Source organism: Lytechinus pictus, chromosome 16, assembly GCF_037042905.1.
Source record: "Lytechinus pictus isolate F3 Inbred chromosome 16, Lp3.0, whole genome shotgun sequence".
NCBI lineage: Eukaryota > Metazoa > Echinodermata > Echinoidea > Temnopleuroida > Toxopneustidae > Lytechinus > Lytechinus pictus.
In genome coordinates this window covers 10,409,701-10,418,481 of record NC_087260.1, presented here as the reverse complement: position 1 = coordinate 10,418,481, position 8,781 = coordinate 10,409,701, and positions in this window count along the sequence as shown.

Below are 8,781 nucleotides of genomic sequence, written 5' to 3'. Positions count from 1 at the left end.
CATATGCACACATTCATACCACACACACACCCTCAAAAACGCGTGCATAATCCAAATGTCAGTGCATCAAAACCATCACCTGATAGACACACAAACACTCACTCAAGTTAGTGAATACCTTTCATTCCTTTATTCTGTTTTTTTTTCAGAAAGATAATCATGAACTAAGCCAAGGACACAACCATGGACCTGGCCACGGAGGATTATCTTTATAATTGCTACTGGGGTGCTGTGACAATGCTCAGTATCCCCAGTAACAATAGATTAATCATCCGTGGACAGGGCCCTAGACACAACATGACAATAATCACACAACAAATGACATAGTTATACAAACATGAACAGACAGTTTCTATACACATTGGAGTAATCAAGTATAGTACTGAAAACGGTGTGAATTTTTTTAATTCGACGTAAAATGACAATTGTATTCATATGAATAAGATTGTTAGTTATTGGACCTAAAGCTACTGCATTTTTATTTCATATTGTTTTCATTAAAAGTGCACTGTAATTTTCTTCTTTTTGGAGGCATACCTTTTGATGGAACGATGTCCTATGATAATAATGAAATGATTAATATGCATAAAGTGTTTTTATTATTATTATTTTCCATCTAGCTTAAAAGTATTTCATCCCATTTAAGGAGTTTAATTTCAACAGTTTCAATTGTTTCCATATTTCGTGACATAAATATTAAGAAAATTTATCATTTTATAAATGATGCTGGTAAAATCAAACTTCTTTTTCCATATTAGTATGGTGTAAAGGATCTCCTCGGCTTTCAAGTATTAAAAAAAGCCGGAGCGATGTTTTTCAAAAGAATTAGTAGAGGAAGATGGGAGAGAGGGAAAGAGAGAAAGAGAGAGAGAGAAGGATGGAACGTGCGTGTATGTGTGTGAGGGTGCGATTGTGTGTGCGGGGCATGGTGTGGGGGTGTGTGCACGCGTAAGATAGAAAGAGAGAGAGAGAGAGAAAGAAGGGGAGTGACAAAGTCTTTTTCATCAGTGTTCCTCCTGGGGCCCGTTGCAGTAAGAATTGCGTTTGAACGCAAGCCAAAAAATCAATCGCAAGTCCCAAATGCGCGCTGTCGATTGGTTGAATTGCGCATGATTTTTTGAGTTGCGATTGATTGCAACTCTTTCTGCAACGGGCCCCAGTGGTAACCGAAATGATCACTAATCTTATTATGTAAAACCCTTTTCCTGAATTCATATCTAGATCATTGGCGAGATAATCACTCCCTGACCCAAGTCGGCAACAGTGAAGCTTCATTTTTTACCAAGCGATTTTCAGCGTGCGATATTTGTTACAAGCTGGCTGTAACTTCCTTCGAAACTTATTTCCAGTTTGAGTGAAATCACAATCATGCTCTTATTTGCCACCATTGGCACAACTATTTCCCCCATGTGTAACTTTGTGTAAGGTAAATACCAACGTTACTGATCTCGCATTTGAAAGAATTAATGTTGATACACAATTTTTTTTTGGATAATTCGTATTTTCATTTTGCTATCATTAACCGTAATTGATAATCATTTTATAAGAATTATGCTGCCTTTACGCGACGGTAAGTGGATTGAGATGATACCATTTATGTTTTCAAGAATAGGTATACTTCCAAACCCTTTTTGTTAGAAATATTCATTTTAATATTTATATCTAGTTTTGGTTTAAATGATTTATCAAAATGAATGAAAAAAAAAACCGAAATACAAAACAGTTTGTTTTGACGCATCTTTAGTCTCTTGCTTAAACGTCAGTATCCAAGATGCCCTAGAAACGGTGTAGAAAATGTAAATTTGAGGGAATTTATTTGTCTAATCGTACTTGTACTGCCTCGATTCTGTAACATTTTACAACTAGAGCAAAAACAGAATTGCTGGTCAGTCTTTTTGTCGACAGGTCTATCTTGGAAGAATTACGCTTCCATCTCTGAACATCTTGCAATTATTATGTAAAACCCTTTTCCGACTGCATCACTCCATGGCGATCCCGATCTCCAGGGAGTTGCTTCTTTCTGGGCTATTGAATACTCATTTCTCGCTCAAGCTCTTACAAAGTGACCTGGCGGCTGTTGCTTACCAGCTTAGCATTGATCGTAAAACACATTTCTACGATTGATTGCATTGAACACATTGTACAATCAATCGTAAAAATGAAGAATACAATAGATCGCCAAGCTTCGTGTTCACGGACCTTGGATTTAGGCGACCATATTACCCGACTCAATCAAGAATTAAGATAATCACACAAGTCAAGTATATATATTCGTCAATGTGGATGTCAGAGTCAAGAGTTCTAGTTTTAAGATAAAGAGGAGCCAAATTTTATCTAAAAGGGGGGGGGGGGGGGTGAGGAAATTATGAACAAAAGTCGTGACGCATCGCACTCGAAGATGTCGAATTTCATTTTGTTTTACGATGTTGCCACGTAATGTGAATTTGAGAATGATTGCGGAAAATCAGCTTTCTTTATCATTTTTTAAAAGAATGACCAGCACTTATACTGTATTAAACGAAATAGCTAGAATAGGATACTAAAAGTGGTATCATATATTCTTACATCCCATAATCAACCGAATTTCCGTGTGCGTGGCAGTGTTATCTTTAATGGCTACTTCATGCCATTTTCATCTCCCCTCTCTATTCTCTCATTTTCTCTTCTAAGCGATTTTGTATTCCTAAGTAATAGGGGTGTATGATATCAATAGTCACAAGAAATTTACTCCTGCGACAATTGCTCCGGTCTTGATATCTCAGAGGGCATAGGGTTAGAGTGAGGATTGTTATAGAGTTTTTGGTTCAGAATAATGTAAAGATTAGAATTGGGGTTTATTTAGTTTTGGAGGTTAGGTTGTATGTTTCGCTTAATGTGCAGATTTCCATTGGAGCTATTGTCGCTGACGAAACTGTCATGGAACCGCTACCAGTAGCCAGGTGCTGTCGATTAAGATAATGTAAAGATAAATAGATAGATGTAATAAGAATTCTCTAAACATGTCTAATTGAAATTTGGAAATGAATTTTATCCCTGTGTTTTCATGATTGCCAAACCACAAAGCATAATTTAACATTTTACCTTCTACATATCAGTACTCTTTATTCTCAATTTGCAAAATATTATGTGATCTTTTATCTTCTTATTATTCTTCTTTAACTTTTTTTTTCATTGTCTTCTTCTTCATCCTTTTCTTGTTCTTATTTTTTTCTTCTTCTTCTCCTCCTTCTCCCCTTCTCCTTGTTTTCTCCTTCTTCTTCTCCTCCTTCTCCCTCTTCTTTTCTTCTTCTTCATCATCTTCTCCTCCTTCTTCTCCTTCTCCTCCTTCTTATTCTCCTTCTTTTTTGTCTTCATCTTCCTTTCTTCTTCTTTTTTCTCCTTCTTCTTTTTCTTCTTCTTCTTCCTCCTCCTCTTCTTCTTTTTCGTTTTCTTTGTTTTTATTATGGATGTGTTTTACATAAGTCTTTTATCGTAAATATATGTACGGTTTAATACGCAGTAGTATGTTATCAATTGCATTCAGTCTGTGATATATGTGTAATTTTTAATTATGTGAATAATTCCACTGTTTTGAGACTGTACATTTTTAATATAGTCCATTTTCAATTTAGTCTTTTTAACTGCGATGCATGACTTAATAAATACCATACCATAGATAAATAGATAGATAGATAGACGTATAACACTCCACTGAAACGTATCCCCCAATAATAGTTACATATCTACTGAAGACAGATCGTGACCCCGTCACATAAAGTTTGGAGATTGAACGTACAGCAAATATTTACCTTTGATTACATTGCTCATTGTGTACAAGCAATAAAAAAAAATCCGTTGTGCGATTAATCGCAAAGCTTTGTGATACGAGCCCAGAGCTGTCTTCGTTAGATGTGAAACTGGTGAGGAGGCATTAGAAATCTGTGGACAGTTTCACGAATCTATTCATTCCTGATCTTTATTCATTACTTGTTATAAGCCACTGAAAATAATTCCATCTGGTTGGATGAGAGATTGTCATCGGAAATCGCTGACAAAGTTTCACGAAATGCTTTTAGAGGTATAGACAGAAGAAAATAAATCTAGACAACTTAAAGGTGCGATTTGTTTTGGAGAAGAATGTGGCTGCGTAAAATTAGACACAAAAAGAGTGAAATCAAAGATGCATTGATTTTTTTTCTTACCAATAAGTCGATAAAATTACTTTTCTAGAAAAGACATTATGCGATCTTATTATGTATACTTAAAAATTATGTACTTAAGTATATATCCATAGTACATATATACTTTCTTACATACTTAAATTTGATAATTACGATAAAACAGGGGAATATGAGGAAGTCATTTTTGTATAAATTTAGCTAGCAACAAGAATAAAAGTCAAGTAAACAAGCACAGAGACATTATAGGAGAATACGGAAACAATAAATATGCTAAGTATCAAACGCCTTTCCATGCCATGGAAGAATATTTTGTGCAAATAAAAAAGAACAAGAGGATGTAACGAACAGTAAATCAGCTCAGTCAAAAATTCCCAACGAATAATTCGATGCCATTGTTCAAGCGGAAATCTTTGAATCGGTTTTTAAGCAGAGTCACATCTCTTCTTATTTCAAATTCAAGGAAGATAATTAGAGCAAAGAAGATTATTTTCTCTGAGACATCTAGAGAGTGAAAACAAAACATATTGATAATAATGATAAACTGAAAGACGTCAGTTCTTTGCAGGAATTAGGAATATGAACTATTCTCTTCGGAATACACGCGGAAGATTGACGTTTGAATTTTTTTTTCAATGTGGAGAAAAAAAATCAAATTGAGCACAAATATGATTGTTCTGATCAATGACATTGAAGTTTGATATTTCAAGGACGAATGCCTGACAGACTACGGTACAAATGCACATGCCCCCGTTTTTATGCCAAGTTCAACAGTTATTGACAAGGAAATACTACGTTTTCGCAAAATATCTCAAATCTAGTTAGTAAGAGATCAAAGTTTTAGAATAGATTGAAAGATTCTTCTTCCTACACTAAGTGACGTTTTATTTGACTTTGATATCTTCGTATGCGTGGTTAATATCCGTATGTGAAATCATCATTCTGTCACTGTAGAAAACAAAATATATTGGAAATACAATTCATGAAGATAAGAAGAGACGATACTAACGCCCCATCCATGCATAAAAGGCGTGTCAATTTTGGTGTAACTTTGAATGACAAGTTAACAGGCCTAAAATATGAGCCAAATCAGATCTTTTCGCACGATTCCCATGAACATTATTTTTTGTTGAAAATGTAGAAATAAATTCTTGCGCGCTTTGATATTTCCACTGAATAATAAAATGTGGTAACCAAGGCACCGGTGATAATGAAAGAATTTTTCTTGTTCCAAGATTTCTTTGTAACGAAACTATCATGCTCTTTACGGGAAATGAACGCAATGATATTCAAATACATTTGATTTACACCTTCATCGACTAAATTTCGAACACCAAATGATTTAGGTCGCATGCAAAGTAAAGGAAAGAGGGAATTTCTGTAAACATTTTCAAGCCGTTTTTAACTTGACAAGTCTTCCGCTCCTCTCCATGTTTACGGGTCTTTTGAAGCATACAAATCATTTGATTTGCGATAATCAAAATGTAATAGGCCCCAGAATTGACCCCTGAGGGGCTCACCGTAGGTTAGTGACACGGCATAACTTCTGGGCATTGGTGTTCCTGTTCTAATGATGACTAAAAGACAAATGTAAATTGAGCAAAATGCGCAGACTGTGATAGTAAAAAGCGGATATAAAGAGAGATAGATAGAGAAAGAGAGAGAGAGAGAGAGGGTGTGAGGAGATTGAAAACATTTCATTTTGATCAGAACAAAACGATAAATTACGGTCCCTCGTAAATATTAAACAGTCTAACTTACACTCTTAAACTGTTGGGCAACATACTGTCCACACAACCATTGGTTAAAAAATGTATCCAACTCTGGGTAGTTTTCAACCAATACTGTATAGTTTTCACCCAAAGCACATTATTGGTTTAAAACTACCCAGACAATGCCAGAATTGGATAAAGTTTTAACCAATTGTTGTTTGGACAGTATGTTGCCCATCATTTTGTAAGAGTATATGAAGCGTATTTATAGAGATAATTTCCTCTGTTTTTTAAATAGCAATAGTTACAAAGTCATGTAAAAGGCCCCCAACTGAACAGCGGGTTGCATTTTTTTTTTGGTTTAACCTGTAAACATTCACTTATTTGTGCTGAAAAAATATACCAAGCATAAAATGTAATGAGGAAAAAAGTGGGGAAAGTAGAATTAGTGATACAAGGATATTTGGAAGGATAGGATAGGATAGGATAGTGGAATAGGATAGTGGAAGCGCCGTGATGTAGCGGTTCTGACTCTCGACTTGTAATCAGAGGGTCGTGTGTTCGAATCCCACCATGGCCTAGCGTCCTTTGGCAAGGCGTCAATCCACAATTTGCCACTCTCCACCCAGGTGTTAAATGGGGACCCGGTAGGATGCGAAAGCCTATGTAGTATGCCTAGCAATTGAGTCTTGGAACTCTTGTTGGAATGCTCCCCAGGGAGTGGAGAATGTGCATACATTGTATGCGGGCATGCAAGGATCCGATGACCGGGGTAATAATATATCTCTAAAGTGCTTAGAGACGTCGTTCCGATGTATTAAGCGCTATATAAATGCGGAATATTATTATTATTATTATAGGGTGTTGTATTGTATAATCGGAGCGCAATTGCATATGGGTAAATGAATGCTAAATGCATATACAAGATAATTAAAGCCAGGTTTAAGCCTATTCTCTAAAGTAGAAATTTAAACCACACTTTCATGGAATGCTGGCTTCCTGACGTTTCTCTCATAATTATTCGTGGTAATTATAATGTACCAATTAATTCATTAAAATTCATTTTATTTTTCTGTATCTTCCAATTCTTTCCTTTTCACGAGTCAATTGATTTTAAGGGGAAAAATGCAGCAGGATAAGAATATTTTTCATGTGTGAATAAGTTAACAACTTCATAAAGAGTGGCCCAAGTTAACCCTGGTTTAACTTAACCATGACTATCAGTATGCCACCTTCTTTGTGTAAGACAGATAAGTGTGCGCGTGTGTATCGGGCCCCGTCTTACAAGTAGTTACGATTGATCCAATCAATCTCAAGTATATGGAAATCCATCAATGTCATAATTTTTTTCGTTAGGAAATTTACTCAATGTCCTTTGAAAACAAAGAGAAGAATACCGAATTGTGCACACACAAAAAACAGTGAATGTATGAATATACATCATTTCTAGAAAATATTTTGAACAAACATGTATTTTAGATGTTGACATTGCTGGCTTTCCATAATTACGATTGATCAGATCAATCGTAACTCTTTGTAAGACCGGGGCCCTGGGAAGCGTACGTGGGTGTCTGAGAAAATATGTGAGGGTGTGCGTTCAGGGTGTTCTGACACTAAAATACCACACAGCAAAAACTGTGGTGTTAACCGGTGTACATAGAGGACCACATCAGTTATTTTACACCGGTGTTGAATTGGTGGTGTTAGTTTTACACCTATAGGTGTCATTACAGCACCTTTGGTTGTTACATTTACACGCTTTGGTGTTATTTTTAATCTCTAGGGTGTAATTTTAACACCTCGGGGTGTGGTCCTCTATTAACACCAACTGGTGTCAGTTTTAACACCGCAGTTTTTACAGTGTATCAACTGCCAATGATGTTGTTAACCCGACCCGTTTCCTGATGCATGCAGAGAAATTGTGAAAGTCGGGAAGCATGAACTGCAAAGAGCAGTTTAAACTATCATCGGAGTCAGGTTGAGTAAATTTATATTAAATGGCGTTTTCAGCGGTTCGGTAGCCGCCAGACAGGGCGGAAAAGCAGCCTTCATATTCCACAAGAATAACCTCGGGCAAGGTAAACAGAGTTCTCATAACAGATGGATAGCAAAGGACAAGAGATGGTTATAAATGTGTCATTCATACTCCAGTGTTATTGAAATAAAGATATGGTATAGATGATAAAAATCTTGAACTGTCACGAAGGACGTTAACCCTTTCATCATAAATGACTCAAGTCTTGCTCTTATACGGTCAACTAGCCGATAAAAAATATTAATTTGCTTCATTGTTTCATAGATATGCTTTAAAGTTAGGGAAAACTTCAACAGCCGCTAATGGGATAATTTATCATTATTATTTTTTTTGCACAAAACTTTTGTTATGCTATAAGTAATTCATTCCCACATTCAAAAAGGATAGTGTGAATATATTTTTCATCACAGTGAAAAATTGAAAGATTCGGACAAAAAATATGCTACTATAGTAACTTTTGATTTTATGTACAAGAGCTTGAAAGGGAAAAATCATAATTTTGATTTGTCATTTTAAATCTTTATACTTTGTTCTTTGTTCTTAAAATGAAGACGGAAGGAGTGTTACACGAATGGTCTTGTCAAGGTTTTTATTTGCTCAGCCAATAAGATGCAAGAATTCCAGTAGTTATAACATGCGTCAGTGAAATTCTGTAATAAAATTGCTTCAGAAGACGCCCTACCTAACCTACATGAAAGGGAAAGCCCATACAATAAATGTTGATGTGAATAAAGTGAGAAAAAAAATCAAACAAGAATGATGCTCATCAAAACGTTTCATCAAAACCAGATGTAAGATATAGGAAAGTTATGACGTTTCAAAGTTTGTTTACACACTTAAAATGTTGGGCAACATATTGTCCACACAACAATTGGTT